Here is a 24,127-nt window from a genome sequence, read left to right as displayed (position 1 = left end):
AAAAGACTTTAGTCACCTCTCTCGTCCTTTATGCAATCTACTCTAAAAATATGTACCATACGAGTGGACTGAGCAATGTCAAAAGCTTTCTCTAAGCTCAAAGGCATACTAACTACCAGACCTATCATGCAACCACCCGACTGGAACATTTTTTTTGAAATTATGTATGATGCATTTGACTATGCTATTGGAGAGGTGTTAGGTCAATGAAAAGAAAATAAAAGAAGCCATATGTTATTCATTATGCAAGTAGAACTCTAAATCCTGCCCAAGTGAATTACTTTACTATGAAAAATGAACTTTTAGCCGTAATATTCGCTCTGGACAAATTTAGGTCCTACTTGATTGGATCCAAGATCATCATCTACATCGATCATGCGGTGCTCAAGTATCTTCTTTCTAAGAATGATGCTAAGCCCTGCTTGATAAGATGGATCCTTCTGCTTCAAGAATTTGACTTAGAATAAAAGATAAAAAGGGAGTAGAGAATGTAGTAGCTGACCATCTTTCACAACTTGATCTCCCTAACTCTCTTGAGATGACATCCATAGATGACATGTTCCTTGACGAATAACTGTTTAAACTATCCCACTCACCTTGGTTTGCTGATATTGCTAATTATCTTGCCACATGTTTCACGCCAAAACATTGGACTATGCAAGATAAGAAGAAATTCTTCGCCAAGGTACGCAAATTTTTTTGGGATAATCTGTATTTATTTAAATATTGCCTACATAAAATTCTAAGGAGATGTGTGCTAGACAATGAACACCAAAGTATCATCTCCTTCTATCATTCTTAGGCCTGTGGTGGTCACTTTTTTACTAAAAAGACCATGACCAAAATTCTGCAATGTGGCTTTTACTAGCCCACTATGTTTAAGGACACTTATGAGTTTTGCAGAGCTTGTGACCATTATCAAAAATTGGGTGCATTGTCCCGTCAAAATATGATGCCTCTAAATCCAATTCTTATCATTGAAGCATTTGATTGCTAGGGTATCGATTTCATCGAACCATTCCCCCAATCCTTTAGAAATTTATATATTTTTGCTAGTAGTAGACTATGTCACTAAATGGGTTGAAGCGATCTCGTGTCAGAATAATGACCATCAAGCGGTCATTAAATTCTTAAAGGAAAACATCCTTTCCTTGTTTGGAATGCCTCGGGCCATCATTAGTGATGGAGGCTCACATTTCTGTAATAGGTCATTCTAAAATTTAATAAAGAAATATGGCATCTCTCTTAAGGTGAGCACTCCATACCACCCACGAATAAGTGGGCAAGCTGGAATTTCCAATAAGAAAATTAAACACATTCTAGAGAAAATGGTTAACCCTGACTGTAAGGATTGGTCAATTCGATTGACCGATTCTTTATGGGCTTATTGTAAAGCCTTTAAGGCCATCATTGAAATGTCACCCTTTAGACTTGTCTATGGGAAAGCATACCACTTGCCTGTGGAGTTAGAACATAGAGCCAACTGGGCTGTTAAGAACCTAAGCTTTAACATGGATAACGCTGGCTTGTTGCGTAAACTTCAGTTAAATGAACTTGAGAAAATCCGGAATGACACATACGAGAACTCAAGAATTTACAAGGATGGGATGACGGTGTTCCATGACAAGAACATCCTTTGAAAATTATTCTTGACCGATCAAAAAGTCATTTTGTACAATTCTCAGTTACATCTTTTTCTAGATAAACTCCAATCTCAGACTGGCTCTTTCACTTTTACTAATGTCTATCCTCATGGGGCTATCGAGATAAATAATCCAACAAATGGTAATGCTTTTAAAGTAAATGGACATCGGTTAAAGCTGTTTGTTGAGAAATTTGATTCAAAGGACATGTCTATGCGTCTGACTGATCCTGTTTACCAGGATTGACCTCCTAGTCTGATGGAGGTGTAGTTAGGTTTATTGCTTTCATAGGATTTAGGATTAGGATAATTTACTTCCAGTCTATTTAGTTTTTTTATATGCTAACCCATTTCATGCTGAGACTCGTGGAAAAGCTTCAAATTTCCTTCCTCCAGGTACTATCTTTCCATCACTACTCCCTTTCGTTTTGTTGCCTCATGTGCATTACATGCTTACTTCTTTTACATTGAGGACAATGTATATTTTAGGTTGGGGGTGTGGATTAGATAAACTAATCAGTATTTTCTTCGATTTGAGAATAATTGTGGAAAATTTTGAGTTTCTCAAACTAAAAACTTGTTTGGAAAGCAATAGTTGTGCGCTTAAGGATACTTTGAGTATGATGATAAGGTAGAAAGAGAATTTTGAATAAATGGATTTTGATCAACTAAGTAATCTATCATCTAAAGTTCATGCATTTAATTGAGTATGAGGAAGTTTGATATCATGTTAATCTGAATCACTAGACACATTCAATTTAGCTTCTGCAAGACATGTTAGAATTTATGTTTGTTAGCATGTGAACCATTGATAAATGGTGAGGATCAAGTCTGGAGAATTTTATCTAGCTTAAAAGAAGAAAAGAACCAGTTAAAAAATAGTGAGATCAACAAAGAGGTCATGAAAAAAGAATAGAAAAAAGAATGAAAAATCTAGAAAAGAGTAGAAATGAAAAGAATGAATGAATATAAATGACCATCGAAATAAAATCAAAAACTGAAAAAAGAAAGAAAATGGGATAAGTTCGGAATCAGTACTTGAGTTTTCAACCAATCTTGAAGTGATGAGCATGGCTATTATTATGAAAGGATAGTATTATTATGGGAAGTAAGTTGATTTGCACTAAGCACATTGAAAAACTTGATGTATAAACTTAGGCTCTGATTTAATAGATAAAGAACCTATTTGATTGATTGCTTAGATGATTCGTCTCTAGGTTTTCAAAATCTTACATTCTCACCTTATTTCTACTCATTTATACTTGATTGCACAAAGGATTGATTTCTGAAAGAGGTCTTGAACATTGAGAATTGAAGATTATTTCATGAATGTTTTGCTCGGACTAGCAAAATGCTGGTTGGGGAGTGTGTTGAGTGTCAAATATTGCATATTTTCCCCCATTTATATATCTTGGTTTTATGAACATGATACTGCTTAATGGTATACTTTATGCATGTTTATGTTACAAGGTGAATTTAAGAGCTTAGATTGAAAAGAAAGCTAAAAGCATGGATTTGATGCTCAAAGAACACCAAGGCAAAGAATAGATCTTGGGAGACCAAGACTAAAGATTTCAAGGCCCCAAGATCTAAGAAAACCAAGTGGAGAAGGAAGGAAGTCGAAATAATAAAGTGCTGAAATTCACTTCATTATCTGTGTCATCGACCATAGTTCAATGACATCAAAACCATAGTTCGATGACATTGAACATAGGTTGATGACATCAAATTTTTACATAAAAATCAAGTTGGTTGCTGGACATATTGGATGCAATTTTCGATGAATCGAAGTCATTTTTGATGACTCGAAGCGATGATCAATGACATTGAAGTTTGTTCTCTGACATTAAATTTATGGAAGAATTTGAAGTAACTCGCTAGACTGTTTTGGACACTTTTTCGATTACTCAAAGACTGATTGATGACATTGAAGTTTGCTCGATGACATCGAAGGTGTTTTCGATGATAGGAAAGGTTACGCAGTGCGTAAAGGCACAACCTCTGGAATTTGACTTACGTTCGATGACATCGAAGGCTATTCGATGTCATCGAACGCGTTATGTAGAGTTACGCAGACTACGTAAATTGAGGCAGTTCTGTGATCTTACACGAACTAAGCTATAAATATGAGTTTCCTATGGGATTTTTGAGATAGTTAGGGTTTTGAGGAGTAGAGCAAAGGGGTGGAGTCGTCATCCAAGGGTTTCTTCTTCCCTTCTTCATAGTTTTTTAATGCTTTCTTTAATGGTTTTGATTACAATCATGTCTATGGTTGGCTAAACCTCATAGCTATGGCTAAGAGGTGAAGCTTGTAGTGTGTTAGGACTTGTTTTGATTCTTATTCTTGTTGAACTTCGTTGATTCTAATTTGATATTTAAGGAATACTTTCAGTTTTTAATGGTTCGTTATGACTTAAATTATAATAGATCTACAATAGCTTTGAGTATCTTCTTTGTTTTATTTTTAGATTGTGGGATTAGTAAATCCTGTTGTTAATCATTGTCTCCAGGGCATGATTTGGTAATGAAATCCTGTCCAACCTTCACAATTCTCCTCCATTGAGAATTAGGTCAATGAAAGTTCAGATTTGATATAACTTCCAATTGGATAGGATAGGACTCCAATTCGAATTGTGTTCCTTGAATCGAATAAGGAAACAACCTAATAGCTGCAAGTGGATCCTTGGAACCCTAGTTCCCTTTAAATTATTAAAACTCCTTTTACAATTACTTCTTTATTTCTAGATTTCTAACTGAGATCTTTCTCTAGTTCTAGTTCAAGTTACTTTCAGAAACGTACAAGTTTTGGTCCTTGTGGATTCGACCTCGGTCTTACCGAGATTATTACTACATGACGACCCTACACTTGGGGTTGTGAACAACTACGAGTTCCTTTTCCATAGTAGAATAGTTCACTTGGGTAGGGTTTAGAATTCTACTTACATAGTAGATAAGATATGGTTTCCTCTCTTTTCTCTGACCTAACACCGCCCTAATTGCATAGTCACTTTCATTGCACATAATGTTAAAAGGAAAACTCCAATCCAGTGGTTACATGATGAGTGCACTAGTCTACATGCCTTTAAGCTTGGTGAAAGTTTTTTTTTTTTTTTTTTTTTTTGCATTCTTCACTCCACTCAAAGGGAATTTTCTTTTGAAGAAGATTACACAAAGGATGAGAGATGTGACTAAAATATTTTATGAACTTTCGATAAAATCCAGCATGTCATAAGAAGGATCGTACGTTACGTATGCTCTTCGGTGGAGGTAGGTTAGAGATTAAGTTAATTTTGGCATTGTCTACATATTAGATGATATGATGTGTCCAACGACTATCCCCTTCTAAACCATGAAATGACATTTTTTTCCAATTCAGCACAAGGTTCTTTTATTCGCATCTCTTCAATAGTAATTTCAAATGCTCAAGGCACTCTCTAAAGGATGGACCAAAGACAGAGAACTCATCCATGAAGACCTCTAAAAATTTCCCCACCATGTCAGAAAAAAATACTCAACATGAATCGCTAGAATGTGGCGGAAGCATTACATAGTCCGAATAGCATCCTTTGGTATGCAAAAGTGCCAAAAGGACATATAAATTTGATCTTCTCTTAGTCTTCAAGGGCTATCTCTATTTGGTTGTAGCCCGAATATCCATCAAGGAAGCAGTAATAGTAATGACTTGTTATCCTTTTTAAGATATTGTAAGTGCTAGTGTTTTAAGCACATAATTAGTTGTCAAAATTCGTACACAAAATGTATAGTTTATGGAACTTCAACATACTTAAACTCTCTTCGACACTTCAAGATAGAGTGCGAGTCAACATCTTAAGAGTAGAAGGCTCAAAATGATTTCAAGAGAATGATTGTTTGTATGGCAACCTATAGGTAAAGATAACTTTAGAAAAAGACCTTAAGATAAAGTGCATCTTTATGATTTTTTTAAGTGTTAACTTGTGGAAATTTTACTTGAAAAATCAAGGTGTTTGACCAGCCCAACCACACCTTCGGCTAATCGAACCATCTCGAGTCAGCCTAAGATCAACCTAGGTGAAGTTTCCACCAACAAAAATCTTTTGTTTCTCGTAGAGCTTCGGCCAGCCGAACCCAGCTCAAGTCAGCCCGAGGTCGACCCAGGTTAAGTTTACAACAATGCATATTTTTTGATTTTTAGAAGCTTAGGCCAGCCGAACCCTGTCTTTGACCAGCCGAAGCTTGCTCTAGCCAACCAGAGATTTACTCAGGCCAATCGAATTTTTGATAAAATCAAATCCTGTGAAATCTGATAGTTGTTGGAACAATATTGTAGAAATCCGGCTAGCCAAAGGGATTCTTAAGATGACCAAAGATCCAAATCTTTGGCTATAAATAGAGACAATTTCTCATTGTTTTAAAAACACAAAAATTACAGAGAATTTTTCCACAAACAAAAGAGAGATTCTAGTTTGTTTAAAGCTATTTGCATTTCATTCCTATATTATTTTGTAGCTTATTCAATTCTTTTCTCAAGTAGATTTAAATTCAATTAGAGAGTGCGTTATACTCAACTTGAGAATAGATGATTGAATCTGCAACTTTTAGGATTCTTTTAGAAATCATATATTCTTAGATCCTTCTTGGTTGTGCACATTGGTCCATCATCATCTATGGAAAATGATTGCTGCAGAAGCATTTTCTTCAAAAAGGCTTTATCAGTATCTTCGCATCAACATTCATCTACGAGAAGATAAGTTTTTATTTTCAGTATATTACTTTTAGTTTGGTTTTGTTGAGATTTCCTGAAAATCTAATCGGGTTGTGGAGTGATAAGCCCATGAAAATCACTTGAGGTTTTGTTGTGGTTAGTCTATAAAAATCATAAGAACTGTAAGAGGTTGTCGATGTGTTCCTGTGAAAACCTTGAAAATAGTGGAAAACCAAAAATACTTGGAGTAGTAATTTTGGGAGTGGAGTAGGTGTGTGTTATACACCGAACCACTATAACTCTCTGTGTATTGTGGTGATTGATAAATTTAATCATGGTTTTATTATCTTGAAATATATATTGGATTCAAGGATTTCATGAAATAAGGTTGTCCTATGACTTAATTGAAATCAAGATTTCAATATCTATTGCTATTGTCAATTTATTTTTTGTGATTGATTATAAAAAAATTAGTTTAGTCCTATTCACCCCACTTCTAAGACATCTGTAGCTCAACTTACAGATCCAATCAACAAAAGGTAAAAGGAAGTGGTCCTTCATTGTGACTATATTCAATTTTTGATAGTCAAGGCACATTTTTCAACCATTAGTGAGTCTAGTTGGCACAAGTTCATTATCAACATTGGCCACGATGGTGATCCCAAATTTCTTGGGTACTACCTATGTTGGACTCGCCCATTGGCTATCGGATATAGGGTATATGATACCCACATCTAATGACTTTAACACCTCATCTTTAACCGCTTCTTTCATGTTTGGATTTAACTAGCGTTGTGGTTATCTAGATGTTTTCACATTATAAAGGTGAATGTGGTGATTTCAAATCAAAGGATCGATTCCCTTGAGGTTCGTAATTGTCCTTCAAAGGGCTCTTTTATGTTTTTTGAGAGTAGAAATGAGCATACTCTCTTATTCTTCATCCAAGTGTGATGAAATCACCACCGAATTTGTTTTATTTTGAAATAAATAGGAATATTTAAGACCAACAGGCAATGATTTTAGGTAAAGCTTCGATGACTTGACACTAAATAGTAGAGGCTTTATGTTAGTTTGGGGAAATCTTTAAAATTCAGGCCTCCACCGGTTAGTTTCAAGTACTAACACAACATTAAGAATGTCATCCATCTCCCTAATCATGTCATCATCTAAATTAGTGGAGTGGGCCATGTACATCTCTAAAGTGTCAGAGGATAAAGTCAAAAGCGACTTATCTCCCATGAATGAGTTAATCTATTTAACTTCGTAGGCATCATCACCATCCGTCGATTGTTTGCACATGTTAAACATGTCCGGCTCAAGTGTCATGTTCCCAAATAATAGTTTCATAATCCCATTCCTATAATTAATTATAGCGTTTGATGTGGCTAGGAATGGTTGATGTGAGACCCGACCCGAGTTCGCTTGTGTGCATGTGGGTGTAAGTATGCATTCCATCCATCTTGGTCCTACCGGTCGAATCCCGGTGATCCGTGACCCTTAGATAGTGTTTGCAGTCATTTGTGAGCCGAGTTGTGAAGACCCAACTCGGATCGAGTTGAGACCTATGCCATTGTGACCGCATCGTTGCCACGGTTCTAACAACGCGTCTTGTGCGTCCATCCGATGTGTGGATCATAAGTTGTGTGCATCTCATTTGTAGCCTTTAAGCATGATCATGTGGCCCACCTAGTGTGGAGGGCATGTTTTTAAAGGTGGCCACCCTCTTTTCTGCACATTCCAACACACACCACTCATACACTATCTAAACCCCCCCATATCCTACACCACCAACCACTCACATACTACCCATCCCTACTCTAGCTTAGCAACATAGTTTATATCACCATAGGCTATGATGATTTTTCTCTTATCTAGGAGAGAGAGTCATGATTACTCTCCCTCTCTCTCTTTTCTAGCAAATTTCCATACTTTCCCTCTCCTGTCTCTCTACTCTCTTCTCTCTTTCTTTCTCTCTTGCAAAAAAAAATTCAGCCCCATTTTCCCTCTTTTTCAGCCCCTTCTCCTCCTTTTTCCCTTCAATCCCTCCATTGAAAACCCATCTCAACCCTTCATCTTGCTTCCTTGGATAGTTACAAGCTTGGAGTGGAGTTTTGATAGAGATCTTAAGGTAGGTGTGCATGCAATTGCAAATTCAGATTTCTTCCATTTCTTACTTGTTCTTCCCTTTTTTTATGTTGATGCTTGTGGGGCCCATCAATGATGGTGGTGGCCCCCAAGATTTCATGGATGGGGCTCATAGCTCGTCTTACTTGCATGCATGTTCCATGCAAGGGGTCATTCTTCATGGACTCCTGCATAGCTTTTCCTTCTTTGATCAGGGATCTTTGGGTCATCTAGACCCTTGATCCTTGGTGGAGATTGCATCTCCACCATAGATCTCAAGTAGGAATCCTATGATCATGTAGATCTTGTATATCTTGTGATAGTGGAATGTGTGTGCATGAGTGATGAGGGGAAGGGCCTTAATATGGCGGAGACCCTTCCCTTGTGGCAGAATCCTTATTTTCCTTTGTTGATAACCTTCTGATCATAAGTGTGTGACCCACTTTATAGACCAAAAATATCCAAACCATCCATGGAGGGTGGACGTCCATGACAGTCCACCCTTGGACGTTGGAGCCCCCTAATCCACCTATATGGGGCACATGCAAGGGGTGTTTTGTAATTGAAAGGGTCTGGATGTTTGTGGGGCCCACTGGGGTGGTCCATAGGATTAAATCGCCTTTTAAATAGTGTTTATATTTACTTATTTTCAATTATATGTTGTTGTCCAGAACTGTCTAGACAGATTTTTGGGTCATCTTGAGTCCAGATTTTTGGGTCATCTAGAGGGGTGTTTAGTCTCATGTAATAGATGTTTCTTGAAGGTGTGGACCCCACCTATAATTATGCCAAATTTTAGCCCCAACTGACTCCACTTGGTTATCCAAAAGGGTGGGCCAAGAGGGGTGGTCAGCCTGATTTTCTGCTGTGCAGTCCAATAATGTAGACTGTTGTAAACTGAAATTCATAAATTATTTTGATGGTGGTGGGCCACCTTTTTTGGATTTAATCTTATTGTATATATGATGAGAGACCTTGTCCCTCAATTTCTAGAATTTTGGAGGCGCAGGACCCACCCATTGGAATGGCCCAAATTCAGCACAATCATATTCCAGCAATACTCCACCCTATACAGATTGTATCCTTCAAATTAATTAAAATACTTTTGGGTATCTTAAAATTATGAAAATTTATAAGGAGGGGATACACCCATGTTGGGACCCACATACCAATTTTTAGGGCCAATGGACCCCTATGCACACCGTGGAGAGGGCCGGACTGGCCCACCATGTTGGGACATCCAGGTCTGTCCGATTTTTTGGACATACTATTTTTTTAAAATTAATTAAAATACTTAAGAATATAAAAAAATTCTAAAGTTTTGTGAGGGTGTGACCCACCTATGAAAGTGTCACTCTGTAAAATTTCATACCCAAGGGACATTTGACCTGGCCGTGGTGCGGCTGGGAATGGCCAGCTAGGCAGGGACGCCCAGGCTGGGGCGTCCAGCCTGCTTCATGGGCCCACCTTGATGTGCTGTATATCCCAACCATCCCATCCATGGGTGGACCACGTAGGGAGGGTCCACCTTATGTGTACATCCCCTGTGGGACCCACTTTAGTGTACGTGGAGCCCACCTTGATGTATGTATAGCCAGCTCGTTTTCAATTTTGAGATTTTGAATTTTAGAAATTTTCGTAAGTGCTATAGTTTATATCCCTGTTTGTTGTCAAATTTGTAGTGCCAAAATCACTATTATACTCTGTTATATATAACTTGCATAAGTGAAGCTCTCTCAAGGATCAACATATATGAACAAGCTAAGCTCACATCAAGCAAAGCTCTCAAGTACAAGACTCAGGATCTTGAATGAAAGAACTGATCACAAGACAAGACTCTTGAATGCAAGAACTGCTCACAAGACTCAAGCTGAAAAGAAAAAGAAAGTACAAGGCAAGACTCAAGCTGAACTCAAGACTCAAGCTGAAACTCAAGCCACTTTCATGATTGAGCTACTTCAAGGTTTAGTCTACATCAAGACTTCAAGGCTCATTCTTCATGGTCTCTTGTTTCAATGTCCATACTTCATGATTGAGGTTTGTTTGACCATAGGATGACCTTAGAAGTAGGTCATTTCGGATATATAAGTCGAATGTTATTTTACATGTGATTGGTCTGTTCTTCGACTAGTCTTAGGTCTGCTTCGACTAGTCCTAGACTTGCTTCGACCAGTCTAAGAAAATCCTCGACCAGTCGTAAGTTTGTTACAAATTCCGGATAAAATCTGTTAGCCTTCGACTAGTCCTGGAATCTGTTCGACCAGTCGTAGGAACAGTGTTTCTGCATTTTCGACCAGTCGTAGAATCTACGACTCGAAGTCCAGTGAACTTTTGCAGGACCTACGACCAGTCGAAGGAAACCTACGACCAGTCGTAGGTGACCTACGACCAGTCGTAGGAGGGCTACGACCAGTCGTAGAACGGTCTGCGCTTATCCCGCCTAATCTTTCAAATATCTGTTATGGCTTCGACTAGTCGAAGAGCACTCTAGACCAGTCGAAGACCTGATCTTCTCACCTATAAATAGTGCACGAATCTCAGAAGAAATCATCGATTTAATTATAGTATTCAAGCCAATCTTCGTCGAACTTCTGAGAAATAATTCTGCGCTCCATCCAAGCTAAGTGTGCTTATTTAATATCTTCTTTCCTTAGCTTTATTTTAATTGATTTTGTTTCTGTTATTCCAATCTGATTTGAAAAGAGGAATTGTTATTCCCTTTCTTTGGAATCAAAATCAATTAAGGCAAGCCCTGTTTGGTTTAATTTAAAATCTATTAGAATTAGAACCATTGTAATCGAGTACTGGACATTGAACTTGGACATTCAATCATCTACTCTGACTTGGTTCTACCGGGCTGCTACAACGAAGAAGATATTCAGGTATTTTACATATTGTAAATTCCTTTCTATTATTTTGGTTTCTTTCAAGATTTGCCAGAAAAATCTTGTTATATTGGTTATCTGAGGAAAGCCAGGAAAACTCAGAAGTGGGGGTTTTTTTAATTGTGTAAGCCCACATACAAAGACACAATTGTAAGGGTTTTGGGTGAACCTGGGAAAACCTATCTTTAGTGAACGCTAATATCCCCTGTGTGAGGATATTAGGAGTGGAGTAGCTTTTTGTGTGGCTGTTGGATAACAGTTGGTGAACACACAGGCGAACCACTATAAATCCTTTGAGTTGTGGTTGATTGATTTATTCTTTTAATTATTTTTATTCTTTTTGTGGGATGTATGTATGGTGGTGAATGTTGTAATTATTTCAAGCTTTGTGAGAATGTTGTAATAGCTTAGAATTTACTTTCTTTACTTTCTGCTATTCCTTTATAAGCTTGTTTTTCAATTTCATTTTGAAAGTTGTTCCAGCAAGGTTGCCCTGCCATTTTTATGGTGTATGGCTGTCCCTAGAACAATACATCTTTAATTACAAGTTATTTCAATTCAGTTCATATTTGTTTTTGTATTCCTCTTCGATTTGAGACTTGATACAAAGACCTTTCTAGAAATAAGGTTGTCCTACCATAAACTCTGTTTTTGGTGTAAGGTTGTCCTTAGAATAACGTTTGTATCAACCTCTCAAGATCTGAATTTTGAGGTTGTTTTTCTTTCCTGCATTATTATTTAATTTGGCTATCATTTTCTTTATTATTCCGCTGTTATAAGTTTTTATTTGGCATTGTCCTATTCACCCCCCCTCTAGGACATATAGCTTGGCCTTTTCAAGTGGTATCAGAGCCTAATAGCTCCTTTTAATTCTTGGATTTAATTCTTGAGCTAACGATTTAAGCTATTCAGATGTCAAATTTTGATAGCCTTTCAGTCACTAGGCCTCCACCCTTTGATGGCTCCAACTATGCTTATTGGAAAGCCGAATGAGGATCTTCCTCAAATCAATGGATGAAAATGTGTGGCAAGCCACGGTGACCGAATGGAATCCTCCTATCATGGAAGTTCTGGGGTTGATGGTTCAAAATCTATGAAAACCACACCATATTACCAATGGACCACCCTTGAAAAGTGAGAGTAGTGCAAATGCTAAAGCACTAAATGCAATTACTTGCGCACTATCACCGGATGAGTTCAAAAGAATCATCTCTTGTGATACGCAAAGCAAGCTTGGGATATATTAGAAATGACACACGAGGGTACTACAATTGTTCAAAAATCTAAAGTCCAACTCCTCACAACCAGATTTGAAGAAATTCATATGGAGGAAAATGAGATGTTTATGGACTTTTACACTAGATTGAATGACATTGTAAACTCAATGTGGGGTCTTGGTGATAAAATCCCGAAAAGTAAAGTGTGTGCAAAAATATTACGCTCACTTCCCTGAACGGTTCAATTCTAAAGTAACCGCAATCCAAGAACTTCGTGATACGGATAATATGAGGGTTGAAGAACTAGTTGGTTCTCTACAAACCTACGAGTTAAACTTTAAAGCTCCTAAAGGTAAATCTATCGCTCTAAAATCTTCTAAATGTAGTTCAAAAGAAAATTCAGAAGATGACATGGCTCTTTTAGCTAAAAATTTTACAAAATTTTCAAAAGCAAGAAAAGAGTTGATTTTCAAAAATCAAATGACAAAAGAAGTTTAGACCCAAATCTCGAAAATCTTTGAAAGATAGTCAATGTTACAACCGTCTAGAATATGGGCACTTAGCAAATAGATGTCCTAAAAGGGACAAACCCAAGAAGAAGGGTATGTTGGCTACATGGGATGAATCATCGGATTCTGAAGGTTCTTCTGAATCAGAAGATTCTGAAACTGAGTCGGGCAATGAGGTCAAAGCTCTTATGACTCTAGCCAAATTCACATTTTCGGATAATGACTCTACAAGTGAAGAAAATCTGAATAGTGAATATGAAAATGAAGATGATCTTCAAGACGCTTACAATGCCCTATATAAGGAAAGTTGTAAAATTGTTACAAACTTAAACTTCAAAAAGAAAAGTTTTCTAAACTCAAAAATTGTTTTGAATCGCTTGTCTTAGAAAAATCACAAATTTCAGATAATTTTGAAAAATCAAAATGCGATTTGGAATTTAAAAACTCTCAAATTGTTGATTTAAAATCTGAAATTGAGAAACTTAAAACTGAAGTTTCCTCTCTTCTGAGTTTAAAGGACACATGGAAATATGCCCAAGGTGATCCAAAGTTAGAAAAATTGTTATCCGGATCAAGAAAATGTGGCGATCGATCCGGGTTGGGCTATGATAAAAATCAACCTCCTAAACAAAAGTATACTCCTCCTATGTTTGTTAAAGGAGAGTCCTCAAACTCAAAAGGGAAAAGTACTTGTCAAGATTTTTCTAAAAATTCAAAAACTTTTCAAAAACCTAGAAACAGCCATATCAACTTTAATCAGAATCGAAATCCACTAGCTGAAAAGATAGTTGATTTACTCAAGGAGCTATTAAAATCTAACTCTATAGGTCATTCCTACAAGTATACACAAAAGAAGACTTACTATGTTCCTAAACCCAAAACAATTATGAAATGGGTTCCTAAAGTCACCTGCTTGGTTGCTCACACCGCTTTCAAAGCAACAAGTCATTCAAAGTGGTACCTAGACAGTGGATGCTCCAGGCATATGACAGGTGACAAAGCTTTATTCACCGATCTGAAAGATATGACTGATGAGTCAGTCACATTTGGTGATGGTAGCAACTGCAAGATAATAGGCCAAGGTACGGTTCAACTTTTTAATCTTCCTGTGTTTAAAAATGTTTTATACGTTGAAGGTCTAAAGCACAACTTGCTTAGTATATCACAAATATGTGATAATAACCATAATGTTCGGTTTTCTAATCAAAGCTGTGAGATATTAAATAATAAGGGTTCTGTAATATTAACTGGACGTAGAACATCTGAAAATTGCTATATTATTAGTGAATCCAGCTCATCTAATCAAACATGTTACATGGTCCATACAGACGAGACTGATTTATGGCACAAACGTCTTGGACATGTACATTATCGAAATTTATATCGATTGAGCAAACGAGAACTTGTAAGAGGTTTACCCAAACTTAAAAAATTAGATAAAATTGTGGTGAGTGCCAGATAGGCAAACAAACAAAGAACTCACACAAAAAGGTGAATTCAAATACCACATCAAGACCACTCGAACTTCTCCACATGGACTTGATAGGACCTACCAGAACGGAAAGTCGTGGTGGTAAAAAGTATATCTTGGTAATAGTTGATGACTTTACCAGATTCACTTGGGTAGTCTTCTTAAGGGTTAAATCAAACCCTTGAAGAAGTAAGAAAAGTTCTCAAAAGGATTCAAACTGAAAAATCTTCTCAAATCAATAAAATTCGTAGTGATCATGGATCTGAATTTGAGAATAGCAATTTTGAGAAGTTCTGTACCGACCAAGGAATATTACATGAATTCTATGCTCCCAAAACTCCACAACAAAATGGAATTGTAGAAAGGAAGAATAGGGTGCTTCAAGAAATGGCTAATGTCATGTTGAATAGCATGAAGCTCTCTAAAAATCTTTGGGCTGAAGCAGTCAACACAGCTTGCTATATTATTAACCGAGTCTACATAAGAAAAGATAATAATAAGACGGCTTACGAATTGTGGTTCAATAAAAAGCCTACTGTTAAATACTTTCGAGTTTTTGACAGCAAGTGCTATATTTTACGTGATCGTGAAAATTTGGGAAAGTTCGATACGAAGAGTGATGAAGGTATTTTTTTAGGATACTCTTTAAACAGTCGAGCTTATAGGGTCTGAACAAAAGGACTGTTGTGATTCAAGAATCCATTAATGTTGTCATTGATGATCATTTAAACACACCAACTTCTAATTCAGATAATGATGAAGTACTAATCATTGATAAACCTGATACTTCATCAAATCAAACTGATTCTGAGTTGAGGACTATTAAAGATCATCCAACCACACAAATTCTTGAAAACCCTCTCACTGGTGTTCGCACCCGTAGACAACTTGAGGATATATGTAATTATGTATGTTTTACATCCCAAATTGAACCATCTAACGTAAAAGAAGCGCTTACCGATGAGAACCGGATTGTTGCGATGCAAGATGAACTCAACCAATTCATAAGAAATGATGTTTGGTATCTCGTACCAAGACCTAAAGATAAACACATCATTGGAACAAAATGGATTTTCAAAAATAAGTCCGAGAATGTGGAAATATAATTAGAAACAAGGCTAGACTGGTGGTACAAGGTTATACTCAAATTGAAGGGATTGATTTCGATGACACCTTTGCACCAGTAGCACGTCTTGAATCTATCAGACTATTTATATCCATTGCATGTTTTAAAAAGATAAAGATCTATCAGATGGATGTAAAAAGTGCTTTTCTAAATGGCGATTTACATGAAGAAGTCTATGTTGAACAGCTAATGGGTTTTGAAGATTCCAAAAATACTGATTATGTGTATCGGCTTAAAAGGCACTTTATGGATTAAAACAAGCACCTAGGGCATGGTATGAGAAACTAACTAAATTTCTTTTAACTCATAATTTTCAATTGGGATCTGTTGATAAAACTCTTTTTGTTAAAAAAAAAAATTATCATATCTTAATGGTACAGATTTCTGTTGATGATATCATTTATGGATCAACTTGTACTGACTTGACTACTGAGTTTGCAGATTTTATGAAATCACTGTTTTAATTTAGCATGTTTGGGGATTTGACTTATTTACTTGGATTGCAAGTAAAGCAACAATCATAAGGAATATTCATTTCTCAATCTAAGTATGCCTTGAATCTAATCAAGAGATTTGGATTTGAGAATGGTAAGAATTTCGATACTCCTATGAGTACTACCCTGAAACTATCAAAAGACTCTAATGGTAAAAATGTTGACTCAAAACTTTATCGGAGTATGATTGGTAGTTTGTTATATCTAACTGCTAGTAGACCTGATATTTCTCTAAGTGTTGGTATTTGCGCAAGATATCAATCTGATCCAAAAGATTCTCACTTGATTGCTGTCAAGCGAATTATTAGATATGTCGCAAGTACTGTAAATCTCGGTCTCTTGTATCCTCATGAAACCAATGTTCAATTAGCTGGGTACTCGGATGCTGACTGGGCTGGTAATCTAGATGATAGAAAATCAACCAGTGGTGGTTGTTTTTTTATTGGAAATTGTCTAGTTTCCTGGTTTAGTAAGAAACAAAATTCTATATCACTTTCAACAGCTGAAGCTGAGTATATCGCAGCTGGTAATGCATGTACACAGCTTGTTTGGATGCAAAGAATGCTAAGTGATTATGGAATTAAACAGGATTCTATGTTATTACATTGTGATAATTCCAGTGTGATAAATATTTCAAAAAATCCTATTCAGCCTTCTCGTACGAAGCATATTGACATTAGATTTCATTATATAAGGGAATTAGTAGAAGAAAAAGTTATATCTCTAGAATATATTCCTACTGAAGATCAACGTGCTGATATTTTCACAAAACCTCTTGATAAAAGCAGGTTCAAAAAGATGAAATTTGATCTTGGCATGTGCATTTTAAATTGATAATTTATGCCTTTTTGTATAATATTGTATATATTTGCTAGATTGTATTTCAATTTTTGTAAAAATTGCAAGAAAATTGAATTTTTGGGGTTTATACGACCAGTCGTGAGTATACACGACCAGTCGTACTACGACCGTTCGTAGATACCCACGACCAGTCGTGGAGCACGGATTTCACTTCATATTGGGGATTTTTCACTTTCTTCCTCATTTCTTCTTTCTTCTCGTTGGAGCCGAACTTCGACTCGTCGAACCCATCCTTCAAGTTATTCAAGGTTAGTGTTCCAAATCCGTTTTTTTTTGCATATTTGTGTCAAGATTACTTCCTTTTCACTCTTGAAGCTTTCTATCTTGAAAATCATTGAGATTTGGGGTTGAGATTTTGAAAAATCTGCTTTGAGCAAACCCTCTTCTCAATCCTTTGCAACTTCTTTATTCCTTTAATTCCTTGTTGCAAATGGCTTCTAGAGGAAGAAAAACTACTTCACGTGGTCCTTCTTCTTCCTCCAGATCTAACCCTTTATCTAAACGTCATCTTCTTGTTCCCAATGATGATCCATCATTTGTTAGGGACATTAGATCTCGTAAGGTTATCGTTGAACATGCGGTTGATGTCAATCACATTGCTCCATTTGACATCCTTCCTATGCTTGAAGCTGTAGGTTGGACTAACTTATTGCATTGGGGTGGGCCTGCATACCGGTCCATTGCCCAATCCATGTTTTCATGTATTAGTGCATTTTCACAGGATAATTTAACTTTTCAAATTTCTACTAGAGAAGGGCCATTTGACGTTGATCGTCATTTAATTTCAGCCCTTATGGAAATTCCTGTGAATGATGAGGGTATTCCAATTCATAACTTAACTGATAAACCCTCAATGGCTGAAAAACGCATGCTCACTAGAGACTTGTGTAATATGGATGTTCAATGGACTCAAAAAGGTAATGCGCTCCCCGCAAGGTATTTGTTACCCAAATACAGAATTCTTCACAGAATCTTTGTGTCTAATCTGTATCCTCGATCGGGTAATAAATCTGATTTAACTTCATTTATGGTTCGTGTTATCCATGCTATCTCAAATGGTACTCTGATTTGTTTGCCTTCCTTAATCTGTCATTTCATTCTTCAGTTTCGACTCCATCCTGGTCATAGTGACATTCCATTTGCATACTTTATGACTGTATTGGCTACTCATATGTTAGTCGATATGCCTGTTGATGAAGCACCTATCCATCATCTGATCTTCAACAATACAAATATTAATAAGATGAAGTTGGATCTGCTTCCTGAACAAGGTGGTGGTGGTGGTGGTGGTCTTGAAGAAGCTGGTGTTGATATTAATATGGATGATATTTTTGAGGAACTGGATTCTGACTCTGCTAATGATCCAGATTTTGTACCATCCAATGTTGATGCACGTCTGAGTGCATTAGAAGGTAGAGTTGAGAATATTAATGTTAAGTTGGAGAACATGTCTGTTGCTCATGATTTGCAATTCAAATACATGCGCAAATACCTAAGGCGCTTGAACAAAGGCATGCACCAACTTGATCCTTCTATTCCTGCTCCATCTTCAAGTTCTAATTCTGACTAGTTTCTATGAGACTTTTGGTATGTAATAACTTTATTACTTTGCTCTTGTTTGATTGAGTTTGAGTTGGATTCTACTGGATATTTGTTCTTAATGTAAAATTTATGCTGGATATCTGTGATGCTATCTTGAGTATCTCTATGACTCTTTTGCTATACTCTATTTCCTCCTCATGTTTACTCTCATTCCTTTATTTAGTTCTCCTTTGTCATATTGTGACAAAAAGGGGGAGATTGGTTTGTTGTTAATGTGATTGTGAGAGGAGTAGCATTGGTTATGTTACTCAGGGGGAGTGGGGTGTCAAGAAGAATATATGTTTGATCTTGTTTGATCTTGTTTCTTGTTGAATGTTGAAACTGGTTGAATGTTAAATGTTGATTATTGATTTGCATGTATTAACCAGTTGATTTACTTTTGTTTGGTTATGTGTTTTGTCACTAATTTGACAAAGGGGGAGATTGTAAGTGCTATAGTTTATATCCCTGTTTGTTGTCAAATTTGTAGTGCCAAAATCACTATTATACTCTGTTATATATAACTTGCATAAGTGAAGCTCTCTCAAGGATCAACATATATGAACAAGCTAAGCTCACATCAAGCAAAGCTCTCAAGTACAAGACTCAGGATCTTGAATGAAAGAACTGATCACAAGACAAGACTCTTGAATGCAAGAACTGCTCACAAGACTCAAGCTGAAAAGAAAAAGAAAGTACAAGGCAAGACTCAAGCTGAACTCAAGACTCAAGCTGAAACTCAAGCCACTTTCATGATTGAGCTACTTCAAGGTTTAGTCTACATCAAGACTTCAAGGCTCATTCTTCATGGTCTCTTGTTTCAATGTCCATACTTCATGATTGAGGTTTGTTTGACCATAGGATGACCTTAGAAGTAGGTCATTTCGGATATATAAGTCGAATGTTATTTTACATGTGATTGGTCTGTTTCTTCGACTAGTCTTAGGTCCTTCGACTAGTCCTAGACTTGCTTCGACCATACTAAGAAAATCCTCGACGATCGTAAGTTTGTTACAAATTCGGATAAAATCTGTTAGCCTTCGACTAGTCACGGAACTGCTGACCAGTCGTAAGAACAGTGTTTCTGCATCTTCGACCCGTCGTAGAATCTACGACTCGAAGTCCGGCGAACTTTTGCAGAGACCTACGACCAGTCGAAGGAAACCTACGACCAGTCGTAGGTGACCTACGACCAGTCGTAGGAGGGCTACGACCAGTCGTAGAACGGTCTGCGCTTATCCCGCCTAATCTTTCAAATATCTGTTATGGCTTCGACTAGTCGAAGAGCACTCTAGACCAGTCGAAGACCTGATCTTCTCACCTATAAATAGTGCACGAATCTCAGAAGAAATCATCGATTTAATTATAGTATTCAAGCCAATCTTCGTCGAACTTCTGAGAAATAATTCTGCGCTCCATCCAAGCTAAGTGTGCTTATTTAATATCTTCTTTCCTTAGCTTTATTTTAATTGATTTTGTTTCTGCTATTCCAATCTGATTTGAAAAGAGGAATTGTTATTCCCTTTCTTTGGAATCAAAATCAATTAAGGCAAGCCCTGTTTGGTTTAATTTAAAATCTATTAGAATTAGAACCATTGTAATCGAGTACTGGACATTGAACTTGGACATTCAATCATCTACTTTGATTTGGTTCTACCGGGCTGCTACAACGAAGAAGATATTCAGGTATTTTACATATTGTAAATTCCTTTCTATTATTTTGGTTTCTTTCAAGATTTGCCAGAAAAATCTTGTTATATTGGTTATCTGAGGAAAGCCAGGAAAACTCAGAAGTGGGGTTTTTTAATTGTGTAAGCCCACATACAAAGACACAATTGTAAGGGTTTTGGGTGAACTGGGAAAACCTATTCGTTAGTAAACGCTAATATCCCCTGTGTGAGGATATTAGGAGTGGAGTAGCTTTTTGTGTGGCTGTTGGATAACAGTTGGTGAACACACAGGCGAACCACTATAAATCCTTTGAGTTGTGGTTGATTGATTTATTCTTTTAATTATTTTTATTCTTTTTGTGGGATGTATGTATGGTGGTGAATGTTGTAATTATTTCAAGCTTTGTGAGAATGTTGTAATAGCTTAGAATTTACTTTCTTTACTTTCTGCTATTCCTTTATAAGCTTGTTTTTCAATTTCATTTTGAAAGTTGTTCCAGCAAGGTTGCCCTGCCATTTTTATGGTGTATGGCTGTCCCTAGAACAATACATCTTTAATTACAAGTTATTTCAATTCAGTTCATATTTGTTTTTGTATTCCTCTTCGATTTGAGACTTGATACAAAGACCTTTCTAGAAATAAGGTTGTCCTACCATAAACTCTGTTTTTGGTGTAAGGTTGTCCTTAGAATAACGTTTGTATCAACCTCTCAAGATCTGAATTTTGAGGTTGTTTTTCTTTCCTGCATTATTATTTAATTTGGCTATCATTTTCTTTATTATTCCGCTGTTATAAGTTTTTATTTGGCATTGTCCTATTCACCCCCCCTCTAGGACATATAGCTTGGCCTTTTCAGCTACCTGCTGGACTTTGGTCTAACAGTATGGCCCACCTACTCCCTTATATCGTATGATGTAATCTATGTGGTGGGGCCCTCTGATTTGCAAGCTGGACCACTTGGGCTGATGTCCTTATCAAATGAAACAATTACTGGACTACAATAGGCCCATAAACCTGTTGGGTTAAAAATCCAGCAACTTGTTATAATTATGCTTGGCCTTTGGGTTGAAATTTTGAGGAGTGTGGCCACCACATTGTGAAGATCTTTGAGGGAATAATTTATACCTTTGGTTCCTTAAACGTTAGGCTTAATAAATGCACTTTTGAGGCCCACCATAGTTGAATTTAATTGGGTCCATGAATGTAGCTAGTTGTTGAACTCTTTAGGCCCATTTGGGCTGAAACTTTCTAGATAGGCCCATTGAACTCTTGGGCCATTTTTACCATACTATTGTGTTGGGTTAGTGGGCCAGATTACACAAGTAGATGGGCCCTTGGTTGCCCACCAAATCAACTTTAATACTTGGGCCGGGTTGTAGGCCCAACTTACTTGACTAAGAGCATGACATTTGCCCATCTGGTTTGAGCAATGGGCTACCCACTAGGCCACCACAATATATGGGATTAGTGGCCTTTATGTTGGGCCCTAACCTTTCTCCTATAGGCCCATAGTGGTACATATGGGTTGGGCTACTTGTGTTTCCCTTGGACCCATATTTTGGATAGGCCTTGGGTCGCCTTTTTGAAGCCTAACATGAGTGTTTGTGATATGATTTTGGCTGCCCGTTTCTTATTTTTGATGTTACGTGAGCATTGGGCCTTGATCCATGATCAATTAGAGATGGGTTACCTCTTGGGGACTAATTGTGGTTGGATGTCCACATTGGTGGCCCTAAGGTAGGCCCATGGGCTTTTATGGGTGGTTAAAGGCCCACCATAGACCCTTACTAGGCCCGTTTCATCTATTTAGGCCCATACCATTGTTCTCCTTAGTCTCGTGGGCTACCCCAGGTATATGGGCCCCCACTAGAGGTTGTATTCCTTATGAGGATTTGGTTAAGTACCTAGACCCTTCATGGTTAGGTAGAGAGTTCATCTTCACCTCATTGGCACCCCTATTCATCTTCATGGCCCACTCCCATACGCATCATATGCATGCTTAGTTGAGGTATGATTGGCCATGGTTGTGCCATTATGTAGGATATGTTGGTATCTCCTCGAGAGATAGATGCTTGGGATTGATGCATGGGTGATTGTGTGATTCATGCATCTGACGTTGTATAACTTGTGGATATCCACCCTTACTTCATCATGGCCTTGCCTTCACAGGGGTATTTGTGGATGGTCGTATGTGTGGACACCAGAAATATTAGTTGAGCATACCGGGTGCATAGGATGCCCATGGGTGAAAATTTTAAAACTTTCATGGTACCAAGGATCCGCTTCAACACTTTGATCGAGTGGAAATTTTAAGCGCACGAGGGCCTTATACCGTTAGGCCGCGACTCCCACTGTCATGTAGTCGGTTGGATAGGGGTGTGGCCTTACCTGCCTGGTATGAAGAGGCATTGCTAGGCTAAGTCTAACTAGCTCGTAAATGGGTCCGCTACCTTCAGGCCTTGTTGTTGTTTGGTTGTCCACAGGCGGGTAGTGAGGTCTCTTACGCTCGTTTGACTGTGCGGGGTCTGTAGACCAGCAGTCATTCAACAGTGTAATGGACCTCGGTGATTTCCTTAGGATTGAAAATGTACTCGAATATGGTTTGGATATGGGCACTGGCATTACTTGCATCATATTAGCATTGGCTGTGTAAGCCCCTTCATGTATTGCCTTGGTATGGTGTCCAGTACTCATCGCATCGTATTCATGATAAGCCTTGCTAAGGCTAGTGATATTCTCATTGAGCATGTTTCCCTTCTTGCATCTCTTACCAATCTTCTGTGCACCATTGTCACACACTTACACTACCCTCTAAGCTTCTATAAGCTTATGCACGATTGATATGTGCAGGAGATTCTAGGCAGGCGTCGTAGCTGCAGAGCATAGGACAAGTAGTGTCCCAAAATTCTTCCTTTCGTAAGTAATTCTGGGATGACTTAGGAGAACATCACTGGTCTGCCAAGAACATAGGACAAGTAGTGTCCTGAAATTCTTCCTTTCACTCCGTATTGAGCTTATAATTGTCCTGATTCTTTACATCGTCATTATTTTGTACATGATGCCGCGTAGACGTGGCGCTTGTGGTCATGGCTCCCATGGTGGTGGCACCCGTGGTCGTGGTGCCCGTGGACGAGGCGCCCGATTTACCCCTTATACTCAAGCACATCCTGCTCCCATTGTTGAGGATCCGATTCCTGAGGTCCCGATCCGGCCTGCTCCCCCAGTTAATCCCGTAATGCCCGTACCTTCAGTTGCTCCAGTTCCCCCACCTATCCCCCCTCCTCAGCCTGCTGTTCCAGTTTCGGAGGCTCCTGCTCTGCCAGCCGCACCCATGCTTCCGCCTGAGGCGAGTGCCGCCCCTGCCTTTCCGACAGTACCTATAGGAGTCGAGCATTTCCAGCAGTTGATGCAGCTTGTTGCCACCACATTATAGACCCGTCAACCTGCTACTTATGAGGTTTCTGGGTAGTCTAACTTACAGCGTGCTAGTGCGATAGCCCGAGAGTTCCGGCAGCATGATCTCCCGAGGTTTAGTGGTCACCCTGACCCATCTGCACGTTAGGGCTTGGCGCACTGAGGTTGTGAGGATTTTTGACACTATTCAGTGTCCTGCGGTTCAGAGAGTATCCCTTACGACCTATCTTCTTCAGGGTGAGGCTCGTCAGTGGTGGTCATCTATATCTAGGATGGTCAGACCTCAATTTTTTTAGACATGGGAGGAGTTCGTGGTCCGTTTCAACCAGAAGTTCTTCCATGAGCACGTTCAGATCCAGCGGGCGATCGAGTTCGAGCCCTAGTGCAGGGTGATATGACTGTATTTAAGTATGAGGCCCATTTCTTGGCCTTATTTAGATTTGCTCCT

This window comes from Magnolia sinica, chromosome 5 (assembly GCF_029962835.1).
Source record: "Magnolia sinica isolate HGM2019 chromosome 5, MsV1, whole genome shotgun sequence".
Taxonomy (NCBI): Eukaryota; Viridiplantae; Streptophyta; class Magnoliopsida; order Magnoliales; family Magnoliaceae; genus Magnolia; species Magnolia sinica.
The sequence above is the reverse complement of the archived record's forward strand: the minus strand, read 5'-3'. Positions refer to the sequence as shown.